Here is a 15,682-nt window from a genome sequence, read left to right as displayed (position 1 = left end):
CGCCGCCGCCGCCGCCGCCGCCGCCCTTTGCCTGAGGGGAGCCGAGCGGAGCGGAGGGGGCCGGCGGCGGTTGGGGCAGGTGAAGAAGGTCCTGGAACCGGCCGGACTCATATATATGTGTATATATATATATAACTTATTTATTTTTGTCCTAGAGTGAAATTCCATGTTAAGAGACGTCTGACTATTAAAATAACCCGTTCCAGTGACAGCATGTAAAGTGAAGTTCCTCTACAGAACTTGGCGGCCAGMTGGAGTAGTTAAAGAAGACCTGAAGCAATGCTGGGAGCACTCAATGCTCCATATGGTCATTAAGTGACAAGTATTGTTTGCATGGCGGGGTTTTTTTGGTGGTGGTGGTAGAATTAGGATCAATAATAACCCTGTTATAATGCTGCATATCCAGTGCTAATTATTGCTGTTTCTGTAGTTTTTCCAAGATGTTATCACTTATCACTAGCTTCATCTTGCTAGTTAACACTGGAGAGTCCTGAGTACCAGATAAAATAGTTTTGGGGTTTTTTTAAGGTTATGTATTGAATTCACCAGTGTCTGTAGGAAACGCACTTGGGAGCAAAATCAAAGAAACAGGGAAACAAATTCTACTCTATGAGTATATACAAAACCCATACAAAACAGCCAATTAAAATAGTTTTAGATAATGATATTTATCTGTGATAATTTAGAAGTGTGGTTATACCTTTGTGTCTTAAACCATAGTTTTGAATTCAGTATCTCTAAATCCAGATAAAGGAAGGCAGTAAACATTCCTGGGGAAAGGAGGGTGATATAAATGAAACGAGTTGTTCTTTGTGTACCATAACTCTCTCTCTGTGTACCATAACTCTCTCTTTTTGTACCATAACTCTCATTACACTGTGTTCCTCTCTCTTTCCTTTCCCTCCCACCCCTCGCCCCCCTGGGAAATCTGTAGTCCTTCTGCCTTTTCTGCCTCCAGAAGAGAAAACAAGGGGGAAGCTTACTTACCAGATAGCTCACTTGCTATTCAGGCCCAGCAGAACTCCAACCAAATGGCCATTCCTTTTGGTAGAAAGGATGCAGAGAGAAAGCAAAGAATATAAAATTAATATTTTGGGCAAAATAAAGTSTCCGTTTCACATCAGAGATAAATGCACTGATTAGCTACAAAATCTCTGCTGAATGGACATAGTGTGAAGCTGAAGGCTTTTTCTTGTTGTATTTGGTACACCTCCTTTTCTGTTGAGGCAGATATGTTCAATTGACATAGAAACCTTTACTGAAATTGATCAGATCAATAAGGATTCAGTATATGAATCCTGGTGGCAAAAGCTCCATGAATAGCAAATATGCAAAGCAATGAATACACATAGACTAAAGGGTAAATTGGCTTTCCATGGGCTGATTTGTCCAGCTTAGCAAAAGAAAAAAGGTGGGGTCACTTAACTGAATGAATAGCTTGGGTGCTGCTATCAACAGTGCAATTTAACAGAAAATTTTCACACTGGGTGAAATACCACTATGTGAAGAGGTTCTATTTTGATTAGCTAGAAGTACCACTGTGGAACTAAAGCTTTTAAGTGTGAAGAATGATACCAGTATAGTTAAAGTAGTTTGGAAAGTGATATATCAGTGGAACTCTTGCATGGGCACTCTTGTACCAAAACAAGGTCATTACTGTGAGGGAGTTGCAGATGTTTACAGCAAGCTCACCTCCACCCCAAGAAAAATCCCTGCAAAAGTTCATGGTGTTATTTGCCTCTTTGCTACCAAACTTCTGCTGGATGTTACTTCCCCTGCAGCAGAAATGGCAGAAAGGAATATCTTTTAATGCCAGTTCTTGGCAAAATCTAGTTGCTTAGCTTAACTGGCCAATGGAAGTGGGCTTATGCTAAAACACTGCATGAAGATGACTTCATGCTCAGGTTTCTATACGAATAATCAAAAAAAAATTACATATCCAGGGAAGCCATAGATAAGTGAACTTAAGACTTGCCTTAGGAAAATTGGTAGCATTTCTGATTATGCTGACTGCTGTTTCTAATGTTAGTGTTAACACAAAAAAGAAAAGAGGAAAAGCATACTTATTTGTTTGAACTTTAATGCAAGCTCTCAAAGATGAAAACGTGGTGAAGGCAAGACAGTTCAGATTTACAGTGAGGTAAGTTCACTGAGATCATGATCCAGTGGGGAGATAAGACTGACCTCCATCAGTATGCCTGTAGTAAAGTGGAAGTGTCTTGTCGTTTACATCAAGATAGTTCATGTGTCTTAGTTACCCAACACAGAAAAGGYGGACTTTCTTTTTTTTAAAGCAGTGAAGAGAAACCCTCAAATGATGAAGTAAAACACTGAGATCAGAAACCCTGGAAAGTGTCAGTTTTGCAGGTAAAATCTGCAAAAGTCTTCTCATGCTCTATACATTGTATATCGGAAAGAGTATGCTTTTTTTCTTAAAGTAAATGTATCCTAGCATGAAGAGACTTACCTACTCATCTATCTGTGGATCTGCAATATGTAATATTATGAGTTTGACAGACGCCATTAAAAAGGTGGATCATGATGTGATATAATTCACAACAATGCARTTGAGTAGTATACAGCTGGTTATAATCTTTCCTCCTCCCATGCAAAATGTAATAGTTTTTATGTAAAATTTCTATTCTAAAATGACATTCATGAATGTGCCTGGTACTTCTGCCATCTTCTTTGGAATACCTTTCCCTCGGCCTTCTTTTTTTCTAAAGACAAACACATCTGGCATTCTTCATAGGTTTAAAAAATACAGCATCTTCCAAAGGAGTTGATCTGTTGTAAACTCTCAAGGTGTGTTTATATGAATGTGATGTCCAAAAAAATAATATTCAGCTGAGATCCTCCCAATGCTGAATTATTTCCTTTGTCTAAAGTGCCTTTATGAATGCATTGCAAAACAAAGAGAGTGAGTGTATATGTCTGTGAAGTGGAGACTGAGGAGGAAAGGTACTGTGGCTTGCAGTAACATTGTGCTTGCATGTCTGTTTATTCTGTAGTCTGCAAAATTCCAGAGCTGGATTTGATTTCTTATTTAAGGGAGAGGAGAAGAGATTGTATTGTTGATCATATTTCTCTCCTTTTTGTTTTTCAAGCTGCTGCTTTGCTGCCTAACCAGGTGGTCCCAGTCTTGTGTCTGTGTTTTACCAAGAGTATCACTTTATACTTGATTTTATTGATTTTTACCTTAGGTTTGGAACCTCTCTGCAATTTCTCAACATTATTTTCAGTTCTAACCTTCTCTGCTAAGGTGTTTGCCAAAACCCATTAGTTCTGTGTCATTAGAAAGAATATTGAACAGAAGCACACCCAGAATGGATTTTTCTAGGACTCTGTTTGAAATGTCTTCAGTAATTGTGGATTCATTCCTGGGTACCAAACAGTTTTGGTTCTGGCAGCCGGTTTACCTTTTCCTATGTTTTTAGTACTATCAACCATTTCCAAGTTGGGAATATTTCTGACCCATAAAACTGTTCATTGGAAATGGTCAAACAACTTGCGCTCAGCAGAGCAAATCCAGGATTTTGAACTGATACTAGTAGTTCTTGGACAGTCCCTTCTGCTATTCTTCTTGTGGTCGATAATGTTCCCGCTGTCAATGCGAACTCACCCGCCCACTTTTAAACACTGTCTCCTTACTTGGCTCTGAGTGTGAGAAACAAAGCTAAAAGCTCTGGTGATTGGCTTATTCTTGTGTTCCCACTATTGGAGTTGTGCTAATTGTAGGGCAGCGGGGGGAGATGTAATGAAAATTACTGCTGTAAGATTTTTATCCTATAAACAGCAAAGGCCATGAATGTAATGGGTTAGGAAGAATAAATTCTTTGTTGTGTGACTGTGAAGATTATGGTAATTCAATTTAATCAGGGTGAAAGCCAAGCATAGAGGACCAAGTCCTTTTCTTCCGGTAACACTCAACTCAAGCCAGGCTACCACTCAAATGAGGACTGGGCTAATGACATTTCTATTACAGGTTCTGTTCCAATTTGCAGTATGAAAGTGGGTAACAAAGGGAATCTATTCAGGCAACGAATACCACAGCCTTTGGAAAGGGTGACTTGCACTTGAGTTCTGCATAAGTCACAGTTGCACACCACTTGGCTTCCTAATGCGAGGAAATCTTATGACCGTTTTGTTTATCGAGGGCAGTGGTCACAAAGACCACCCAAAGACCACTGCAAAAAACTGGATGCTCAGGGCAATGGAATTTGCCATAGCTTGCACTTCTCTTCCCCATGTGTTTTCCCCTGGTCCACTCCAATTTTTGTGAATTCTCTTCCTGTGTGGTTTTGCTCACAAGTACTTAATTTTTCACTTTGCAGCTTCTCCCTTTATATGGTTGCCCACTTCTTTTTTCATTTACATTATGCTTTCTTCTGATTTTTTTGCTTATGAGCACAGTTGTGCAGTAAGAGTTATTCTTTCGTCAGTGCTTTTGATGTCAGCATTATGCATGGTGATATGAGGTAGAATTGCACTAATACGAAGCATTCATTTTAATAAGCTACTGCTTGCCATTTAGCTGAGGGTCAGCTATCGATACTGTTTCCACTTTTTGAGATATGGACTAGGTTTTGTCCAGTTACCAGTATGCTTAAGACAACAGAATTAAAATAAGATAGGATTTGGCCTAAGCTAAAGAATCTTTAGCTTTGTTATTATTAGGTGGTATGGATTTCTTAGAAAGTTCATTAAATATCTTCTCAAACTACATTCAACCAGTAACATGACTTATATTTTTGTTAAATATGCATTTTATCTCATACTTACTTCGTAGCACCAAAGATGGGACATCTTTGTCCTAGCAATCTGCAAAAAAACTATACCACAGGCAAGAACAACCAACTTTGAATCTCACTGTCTGAAGAGAAAATGCAGAGATCTTTTTTTTTTTTTCCCTTCTGTCCCCACCCCTATTTTCACTTATTATTATGGGATGCTGTCATATGCTTCATGTGTCCTCAGGAGTGAGACTATGAAGTGGTAAAACCACAAGCAAGCCTCTGGTTACATCAGTATAATTCCAGTCTCTTTATTGAGAGTAATCCTACTCTCAAAATATTTGCATTTTCCCAATCCTGGCATCTTATTTATGTATTTATTTTGCCTGATGCAATAGAAGATACCAAACAAAATATAAGATTTATCAGATAAGACTTATCAGTATGTTCCAAGTCAACCAAATAAAAAACCTATTTTACAGCAAGTAGCAGAGTGTGCTTATCTGAGATTCCCTCCTACCTTAAGGTGGAACTTTTGAGACAAGTATAGAATTAAGCAGATTTTTCATTAGCTTTCTTATCTCAAAATACATTTTACCAAAAGTCAGCCCAATGGGATATGATCATAATTAAAAATCAAACAGCAAAGGAGGGGGAAAAAAGAGTTCCTTGAAAATAAATTGTTTCAGTAGCTTGTTAAGTATTTTTTCAGCATGCAAGGATAGTTTTGCCATGTGTACTATGAATATGGTTTCCCCAGGTGAATGACAGCTACCTGCTCCATCACACAAATTGATCAGAAAGGCCAAAGGCAAATAGCAGATGTAGGATGTGTAAACTTCTCCAGATGCTGTCAAACACCTGGATAAATTAGGGCCATACTCTGTTGCTGTTCAACTTGTAGAATGAGGGCAAGATATAGCCTTAAGGTCGTTCTGTGCATGCTCATTTAGGAGCTCGTTGCTAACAATTATAGGTAAGTAGGACTCTACAGATATTTTTTATTTTATATTTGTACTTGTCCCTCACTGTATTAGATCAAAAAAGTATGGCTGCTTGATAATGAAGGTATGTGATTTAGGGTGTTGAGTTTGTAGTTTCAGATAGAATATATACTAGCCTTGTCAGTATGCAGACCTTACCTAATTTAGTGTTCACACGCTGATTAGGGTATAAGAGTAGTTTGTTTCTGTTAGGTTTAGTCAGCTGAACTTAAGACCAAAATGCATCACTCACCGTGAGGCCATGTGTGGCACACCCCTATTTTCYGCTATGCCAATGGAAGAAGTAGATGTTGTCAGCTGTCTCTCACTGCCGTTTACAACAGTCACTGCTACCGGTTGGTGATCTACCAACAGAACAATTTGCATGATCACTCCCTAATAGCAGAGATTCAGGTAAATCAGATCAATTTTAACTGTTAATGTTAAACAGTGCGAGCCAAGCCAGCAGATTTTGCTACAGTACTGCTGTTGCAGACTTCGTTTTCAAGCCAGTGCAGAGAACTTAAGTCTTCACAAAAAAGGTGGTGACGGGTGGTGAATCAATGAAGACAACTTTTAATCCTACAAAACAGTTGAATCCAGAAAGGGACATCCATCCACAAACACACCCTGGATGTTCACCCAAGGGATTGTGTTAGTTCGGTTAAATCATTTTGAATTCACACATTTTAATTAAGTCAGTGGACACCTCTATGTTAAACAGATCCGTATGCTGCTTTTAGAAACCCTATGAGTTGCTCAACCTTTATACATGTTTCCTTGTGTATCAAGGTAGATTCTGCTACCTTAACTTGTGTGGGTTTTGTGTTAATTCATGATTGCATTGACTTTCCCTGCTCTCTCTCCGATAATGGGATAGAACCTGTTCACCTTTTTCCATTTTATTCACTGTATGCTTGTTAAACTCCATAAACTTAAAAACATTTGAGAAGTGCTATTTTAATACAAGATCTTTTAATCTCGCTGAGTAACCTGCTTGTATAAGTCACTATGATGTGCTTGAAAACTTGAAGGTGGGATAGTGTTAACAATACTTACTGACCAGTTTGTCTTGCAAAACAACCGTAAGTTAGGTAACTAASGGCAAATAGCTGAGGGCAAAGAAAGTTCTCAAAACAGGTGTAGCTACGTGTTGCCTTCAAATCTGAGAAAAGCTCATGTTTGTTCACTCCAGGGACTAGATCGCTGCTTCTGAACCAAAGCCTAAGGGCAGTAGCTTCTGTCACAGGGCTTCGTGCATGTCTGGGGATGTGGAACAGGCTGAGATGGTCTWGCAAGGATGTGGAAGAGCCGCTCTTTCTGAGGATCAGCTAGGGATCTGAGTTCCTGCTGATGGAGTTGAATAGGTTTCCAGCTGAGAAAGCGTAGGATGGAACTGGATGTATATGATGAAGGCTTAGGAAAAAGAGTAGACACAAAAGCTTTATAGGTAAAAAGTAGTCTTCTGAAAAACATGAAAGGGTAGTGCTGCCTGACCTGAAGGAGAGGAGAGGTTGTGTTATTACCTGTTTCACAAAGCCACTCTGCTCTTTTTTTGGGCTGGAAATAAAACGTGCTGTAGAGACTTTACATCATAGTGCCTGGGATACTCTGTTGTCCCAGCTGGTGGAAGTTAGAACAGTCTGGGTGTCGGGGAAGTCTTTAACTGCTGCAGCTGTTTGCCTCAATGCATGTGAGTCGGAGCCCTAAATCTCTTTCCAAGCACTCCTTAGTCCTCAGGTAGAAGGTAATATATACAAGAAGACATTATCACATTGAAAACATTGGCTTCTGGTCCACCTGTTTCATTTAATTGACTACTAAAGCATGTATGGGTCTGAAAGCCTCTACATGTCATTTTGGGAGACCAGTCACAAATGCAGAAGATGTGAGTATCTAAATTAATGCTTTTTTCTTTCACAGAGAATCATGAGAACTATATTTTGAGGGAAAAATATTGTTAATAGGGTCACAAAAGTCAATTATGCTTGTGGGGGATAAGGGAGCAGAACTGGATTCTGGTTTTGAACAACTTGAAAATGACCCACTTCTAACTTAAAAAAAAAAAAGTACTTAGAGGAGCTCAGTTTTGTGTAACAGGCTGGGCTGGAACTGTGAGACATTCATGGTCTTCAGATACTTCAGTTAGAAACTGCTAAGAAACAGGATTTTGTGTTTGTTTCTTTCACTTCCTCTTGGCTGCATAAAGCAGATGCAGTTAATGAAACTTCCCTAATTTCTGACAGTTTTCCAGTTCTTGAAAAAGCCTAGGACTCTGGTCTCAAATGACTTTAAGGAYGAATTTTTTTACTATAAAATGTATGTAGAATGACCTGCTAAGAGTGGTAACAACAACAAAATCAAGCTCAGAACCTTAAACATTAAGCCTCTCCCCAGGAAAAAAACATCTGGGAAAAGTTCAGTTATCATTCATTATCTGAGGTAGTTGTTGGGGTCACAAAGATTTTAAGAGGACCTGAAAGTATTTGGAAAGAATTGCTCTAAGATATTGAAGGGAAAGATGCCACAGAATCTTAATATACAAGTATCTGGGAAAAAGTGAGTAAGCAAAAAACCTCAGGATTCATTTGTTCAGGCTAAAAGAAGAAACTGTGAAGGAAAATAGACCAATAGTGGATTGTGGTTTGATACTGAGAAGGTGTTTGTCAAGTAGAGATTTAAACCTAGTGGATTTGCTAATTCCACTAAATATAAAGGCATGCCTTTAAATACATCATCTGTGGTTAGAAGGTTTCARAAGCAGAGGGATTGAGCTACAGAAAAGTTCACAAACTAGGTAAATTTAAACTTTGTAATTACAAAGAACCTGCTATCAGTATCTTAGAAGATGAAAAGGGGTGGATATCTCATTATCATTTTGTCAATAATGCCCATAATTCTGTTAATAGTTTTCTGTATTACTGGGTTTCATTTTTATCCCCTATTTGGTAATATAAATGGATTTCCCTAGGGATGTCAGGGACGTGTTCGCCTGCCTCCGTGTTGCCGCCATCCATTTTGATTCATGCTCTGAATAACTTTATTATTATAGATTATGGCTGCGCACCTTTTGCCCCCAACTGCCATCTGCATTTTCACTGGACCCAACCCTGTAAGCAAATCATCAAGCAGTGGAAGCTTGAGGTCTGGCTGCTCAAAGAAACTGCTATCATTTTACGAGCAAACATGGCCTCGGTATAAGTATATGCTGAACTTTCAGTTCAGATACGTTATCAGCATCTAATGTTGTATGTTACTGTGGGGACTATACAAGCTGTTAAGCAGCACAGATAGATAACTGTGTCGAACTTCACAATTAACTTGGAGCCTTTGAAAAAGCAAAGAGAACCTGCATGTTGGTAGTGAACCTTCCATTAAGACTAGATGCATTGAGAATAGTTAGCAAGTAAGAAGACAAATTTTTGAGTGGGTAGATGTAAGCAGTCTGCAATGAAAAAGTGATAAGACAACTCTCCCTATAGTAACTAAAGAAATAAGGTCACATTTAAAAGACCAACAACAAGAGAACTATCACCAGTTACAAAAAATATGCTAATGTAGCCCTATCTGTCTCGGAAGTAATGACAAAGTAAAGTGTGATTAGTGTGACTGGTGACAGTGTAATTGGAGATGCTGTAGAGCCTGAGACAGGTATAAAAGACATGGAAATCTCTAGAAATCTCTCCTACAAATAATTCATTATCCTGCACCACAGTAAATAGTTGGAACTATTTGTTTGTACTTAAAGAAGAGTGGTGCATTAATGTTAATTAATAAATTAGGATTTATGATCATCACCACCTCTTCCTGCTCAGCAGGGAGTGATAAAGGCTGTTGCAGCAGGAAAAATTGATTTGGGACTATGGTTAGAAGCACATTTCTCTTGCCTCTTTCAGCTTGCACCAAAATCTTTCCTTCCTGCATTCCTCCTACCACAGCTGGCTGACATCCTGCACAGAGCAGGCTGCTGAGCAGAGACAAAATACACAACATCTTCTGTTGTAAGGAAGGATTGTGTAAGAGAGCCAGAAGAAGAAAAGGATTTACTACTCTTGTTGCTAAAGTCTGTTTCTCCTGCTGCCTTGCATCTCTCAGCTTTTTCCACAGCAGCAAGCATTATGCAGGTAGGAAGTGAAAACTGACTCTTCAGGTTGCATAGGTTGCTGAAGCAGCTGGTTGTTGTCTTCTTATCATAGACAAAGCAGTCTGTCTGCTGCCTTGAGTCTGCTGCCTTGAGTCTGCTGCCTTGAGTCTGCTGCCTTGAGTCTGCTGCCGGTTTTGTTCACCTCTGAACAGACTGAATTTTAGAACCTAGGAAGGAGCTAAATTCAGAGTAATTCAAAAGAAAAGAGAACCGACAACCGTCACTGCTTCTGAAACTGGTACACTGAGGACCTTCCCAAACAACCTCTGAGACCAAGGTGTAGCCCAAATTCTCCCATAGAGTGGATCTGAACTGCAAAGTTAAGCCTAAATGTGCTGGCAGCATATTAGATTCTGAAACCATCCCAAAAGCTAAATAGAAATTACCCACTTGAAAATGGATTAGCTGGTGGACTAACTTTGAGCCACTCATGTTGTTTGGCAAATTGGCCTGCACAGCAGACTCATAAACCTGTATTTGTCACCACTTAAAGGATTTTAGAAGGAAGGGATCTGCCCATGTGCATGAGTACAGACAGTAGCAGCAAAAAATTATTTCAGTCAGTAGTCGACAGTAAAACAGTTAACAAACTCATGGACTGTTAAGGAACAACCCAAATACACTGGAGACAGTGGGTCCCACTGCTGTGTAGTCATCACCCACAGCCGAATAACGTTCAGCAGAGGTGTGGTACTATATCACTCTGCCAACCCTAGTCAGGCTTCTTTGCAATGAGGCTTTTTCTTCTTTTCTTTTTCTTTCTTTTTTTCTTTTTTTTCTTTCTTTCTTTTTTTTTTCAGTCTGCCTCCAAATGTACTGGAGGCCTGTTAGCTGGCTTCTCTGTTCCTAGCCAGTATGCATGATCTGTTGAGGAGAAAACTAAGATTTTGTGTATTGGAGGGAAGAAGAGAAGAAAGACAATGAGGATGAGAGGAAGCACTAGAGGAATTAAGAACAAGAGAGAAGCCATACTGACAACAAGAAAAGTAGCTAGAGTTACAACTAATCAGTGGGAAGAAATTCTGGCAAAGGAAGGGAGAATGGAAGTTCCTGGCAGCTAGAGCGAAGAGTGTTTGGCTGAGCCAGTTCTTCTGCCTCCTCGTAGCTACTACAGCTTTTGCTGGCATCTGGTGTAGTACTTTAAAACTAAATTCTATGCATTGTTTCATCTTTTAGGCGCTTTTTGGAACATCCTGCATAAACAACTTCATAGGGGTGCCCTTATAACTGTAGTTGGTTRGAGTATGACCTCAGGGATAAAGTAGATTTCATAGAGCTTGTTTACAAGAAGACCTGTCAACATGCTGCCTTGGTTCACTTTGTTATTTTCTATTACAGTTAGAGCAATGGTAGCTAATTTAAGGAAAAAGTAACTTAACACTGCAGGGATTCTGGAGAGGTTACAGATAGATTGAGAAGTGAGGAAATCAGCTTTCAGAGAAGATCTCAGATTTCAGTCATTAAGAATGTGTCCTTTTTCAAGCATATGTTAATTCAAGTTACAGCTGGATTGTTTCTTTCACATTATGGGGTAATTTTACTCAAGAAYCGTTCTGGCTTTTACTGGACACTGGTGAGTAGAAAATTGGTGGAGAAAATGACTGTGACAGTAACCATGAACCCTGCAAGGGACCAGCGCAACTTGCAGATCAGAGAGTCAAGGATGACGGTCTATAGACATGCTGAGTTTGTCTGACCCTCAGGAAAATCAAAGATGGCACTAATTTCAAGAATTACCAAGCAAAGATGTTAGTACAAACTGGACTTAAAATGACATGGTTGGAACCTTCTCTATTTTTTTTTTTTGGGGGGGGGGGGAAGTACACACATTTAAGCTGGCCTTGTCCCTCTCTGGAAATTCTTTAATTTTTAATTTAAATAACAGCATGAAAACTTCAGTCCAACTGTACTGGAACTATATTTCATATAACTACCATATTTTTCTTTCCCCAAGAAATAGTGTTTCCATTTCTTCTTGTACCTTGGGTTAAARAAAACAGAATTAATTTGCTTTGGATGCTAAGTGGGGCTAATAAACTATACTAGTTTTTCTGTTCAGAGTCCTAACACTGGCTTTCTTATCTTGTACACSTGGCTTATAGAGCCACATTGACACATAGTGGTAGAATTTCTGGCTCAGCAGGTCCACGGARGTGATTTTTTTCCACCAGAGTTTCTATATGTTTGCGAGTATATTGTGGATAATAATATTCTCATGTTACAAGTGTAGTTTGGCTGAGCACCCAAATTCTTGCAAGGTCTCACTTTAAAAGCACAAAGAAAACAAGTAGCTTCCCTAAAAGAAATAGTAATCTAGTAGCAGAGGTGTGGATAGGACACAGAGGTCAACTCTCTATTCTGTGATCCAACCTGTGGAAATGTTGAATTTTTGATATTGTGAATTCTCCCTTGCAGTTCCCAGAGTGAATTACTTGATGGGAAGAAAAGAGGCATCCWTTGGGGATTCTGTGATAAAACTGCTTCAAACAAATGAACAAAAACTATGACAGGTATGTTTAAACACCTGTGTTTTTAAATTCTGTTCCCATCTAGCAAAAATGTCTTTAAAAACCAAGCCTTCCAAGAATAAGAAATGAAAATAAACAAGTGACTTATGTTATCCTCGAAACAACTTGCTGAGTAACTTCATAGAAGTGTWATTGTTTGTAGGAGGATATCCTTTGAGTTCAAATAGTACAAATAGTACTCTATAAATGTATTCAAGTCACAATGCACAGAATGGCTTTGTTTATGCCTAGAACCTACTCAAGATGGGCTATATATAACTGGAATACAAACCTCATGCTACAACTACAGTAATATGCGATAAACATCTTTAAAGGTTTGTTAAGATACTTTGCAATTTCCTTTCCAATCCCACGGAAATTCTACTATCCATCTGACTGTAGATTTTTGCATTACAAAGTTCTTGCGGTCCCATCTCCACACCACGCTGCAAATCCACTGCAGTGACAGGCTGTGTCCATCCGGCCTTCCGGTTGGACTGCTGATCAGATCAATCTGTGACTATTTGTCCAGTTCCAGAAAAGCCATTTTTTGTTTTCAGTTGGTACATCTCACTGTCACTCACTATCCCCTCTCTTCAAGCTGTCACAACTGCTTTTGGCCAAGCCTAAGCCTGAGAAGAAGGGACCAAATACTGGCTGAGTCACTTCTGTTGCGTGCCAGCGAGTCGCTTGTTTGCTGATTGGCCACCTGCTTTTGATCTACGTTATATCATACCAGGGAGCTGCTCCAGCTGGCCAGGGACTGGGGAATGCGGGCTGTAGTCAAGGATACCTGCAAAGCACTGGGAACTGCAGCAAAGAGGCTTTGGAGAGAGATGCAGAGAAAGGCAAATCAGAGGGAAGACGAGGGAAAAATAGAGGCAAGGAGCCAATTTCTGATCTCAGCATCACTGATGTCACCAGTCAGAATCTGGTCCGCAGAGTGCTGAGGAAAGGAGAATAGAAGCAGGTCAGAGGAGAAGGCGACAGACAAGCCGAGGTGACAGAGAGGAGATAATTAATCATGTCTCAGCTGTAATCTTAATGACTACTCCGCTTTAACACTTTTAATGCCTCTTTCTTAGCCAAGAGCGCAAAATTAATAAAACGTTTCCAAGAGGGGATGGGCATGTCTGTCATAGCAACTATAGCAGTGATTTTTACTGACAGCACACTCAACTGCAGGTCCATCTAAAGAGCAACATGCACAGATGTAAAGTAGAAGAAAAGAAGAATTTAAATCTTCTCAYGCTTAGGGTGAAATTTTATAGTAACAGACTGCCTTATACCTAATTTCTACTTTCTTGTCACTCTGTAAGCATTTCCAAGGTTGTTTAATTTGCTTGTACAATAAGCCAGATGAATACCAACAACCATTTAAAAATTTTTGCAAGATTCAGCTATGTTTTAGAACACATTCTTCTCAAAAAAAAACCCAAAAAACAGCTGAGCTTCCTGAAATATTGTCTTCTGAAAGTGCTCATTTGAGGCAACTCTACTGGCAAATCAAAAGAGAGGAAAATAAATACTATACTTTTCTGAAGGATTTTCTTAGTTATTTCACTAGACTACTTGTTCTGAAGGTAGTTGTTTATTTTCTGAGATAAAGAATAAATGTATGCTTGAGGAACTCCTCATCTACTTCCAAATATTCTGCAAGCTAAAAAAAAGTTGTTATTCTTTATGAATTGTTTGTTCATATTGACTCTATTCCAAATTCTTTTATTTCATGGACATTTGCCCCAACAAAATTGTTTGGGCAGGTTAACCTTCAGTCACAGAACCAAGGCCCAGGCAATTTCATGTTGTCTAAAGATAGCTAAAGCAAATATTGTTCAATATTAAAACCATATCTTAATTTTTATCTTTCATAGATAATGAATGTCCTTAGAGAGGACACCATGCTCTAAAATTGTTTCTAAAACAAGGCTCTGGAATTTCTTGTCAGCCATTTGAATAGTCATCCAATTTTAAGAGGTGCTGTGGTTGACAAGTCCCGCTGAACTCRGGGAAAGGAAGCGTTGTCTCTAATTTCTGTCATGCAGATACTTGAAGGCCTGATCTAATGAGATGTGCTATGTTGTTTTTCGGACCATTGTATTAAACACCTACTTTAGTTTTTGCAGGAGGTTTTCATAAATATGAATTTAAAGAACCTTGTTTCTGGTTTGAAGCTAACAAACTTTGTTAAGGTCCAAAAATAAAGTTGCACAAAAAAAGCAAAGAAAATTCTATTTCTGATTTATGATAGTCTCAGACACGGCTAAAATAGGTACTGCACATTCAGTTCGCTAACTTAACCCACCTGCCCTGACAAACAAAACTGTCATCTGAAGTCAACATCTTACATTTAAAAGATGTTTGAAACTCTCAGGTCCAGACGTTTCTGTGGCAGTTTGAATTCTGTTAGCCCTGGAGTGCACCAGTGATCCAGATTTGCAAGTGGACACAGTCTTAAGGCCTCCGAGCTGAGCACATGGAGAGCTTGGCACACACGGGATCACTCTGTTGATTTCAGTGGGATTGCTTGCAGTATGTGATACTAAACACATGTTTATAGATTTCCTGCTTGACGCCTAGATGAAGCGGGTACATCCTGAGAGAATTAACTCAGCTGACTCTTTTTTTAAATTCATTTGAATATGTAGCATTCTTTGCATAAAATACTGACCCCAGTTCTAATCCTACTGAGGGAGGGAATTCTCCCATTTTAAACTGGAAGTAGCTTTACTGGAGATACATGCCTGTTAARAAAAGGCATTAAGGGAGATAACAGRGTTGTATGATCCTCTGTAATGGAAGTCAGATCAAGTTACTCAGCTAATTTTTATGAGCTGAGGAAATATCTGTAGAATATTGCAGCTCAGTTCTGAATTTGAATTAATACCTGAAAAAGAAGCTTTGCTGTTGTATGTTTACAAAGGAGTTTAATGCTGTTATTTTGGAAACAAACTTGTTAGAACTCTGCTTAGCTTCGTTACTAATGTATTTGTGTTTCTCTAGCACATATAAGTTTTGTTTCCCTTTAAAATAAAGAGCTGGAACTGAGATATGCTCTATGTCTTCCTGATATAACTTGCCTAAAAGCTCATCCAAGTACAACCATTAGGGGCAGAAATTTTCACTAAGCTGTTAGCCTAAACTCCCATGTTGTCCCATATACGGCCARTCAGCTTCATTATCAAGATGGCTTCTTCTACTCATCCCGCGTGAAAAAGGTGTCCCTGCACTGAACCTCACTGAAAAAGTGATCTGTTCCTCGTCTTACACTTACTGGGGAATATGAGTGCAACTCAGTATATGACTATGAAAGTT

General features: G+C 39.1%; 1 long non-coding RNA gene across 2 annotated transcripts; it reads left to right on the top strand.

The window, feature by feature from the left end:
- Position 1: 1 nt before the first annotated feature.
- Positions 2–15,415, top strand: LOC112963175. Of its 2 annotated transcripts, XR_003252519.1 has the most exons (4): positions 2–79; positions 156–307; positions 12,276–12,370; positions 12,969–15,415. It is a non-coding gene; the product is annotated as an uncharacterized LOC112963175 (long non-coding RNA). The 2 variants fall into 2 exon arrangements; XR_003252518.1 differs by having other exon boundaries at positions 16–307.
- Positions 15,416–15,682: the final 267 nt, after the last annotated feature.

Source organism: Apteryx rowi, unplaced genomic scaffold (genome assembly GCF_003343035.1).
Source record: "Apteryx rowi isolate R43461 unplaced genomic scaffold, aptRow1 scaffold_163, whole genome shotgun sequence".
Taxonomy (NCBI): domain Eukaryota; kingdom Metazoa; phylum Chordata; class Aves; order Apterygiformes; family Apterygidae; genus Apteryx; species Apteryx rowi.
The sequence above is the reverse complement of the archived record's forward strand: the minus strand, read 5'-3'. Positions and strand labels throughout refer to the sequence as shown.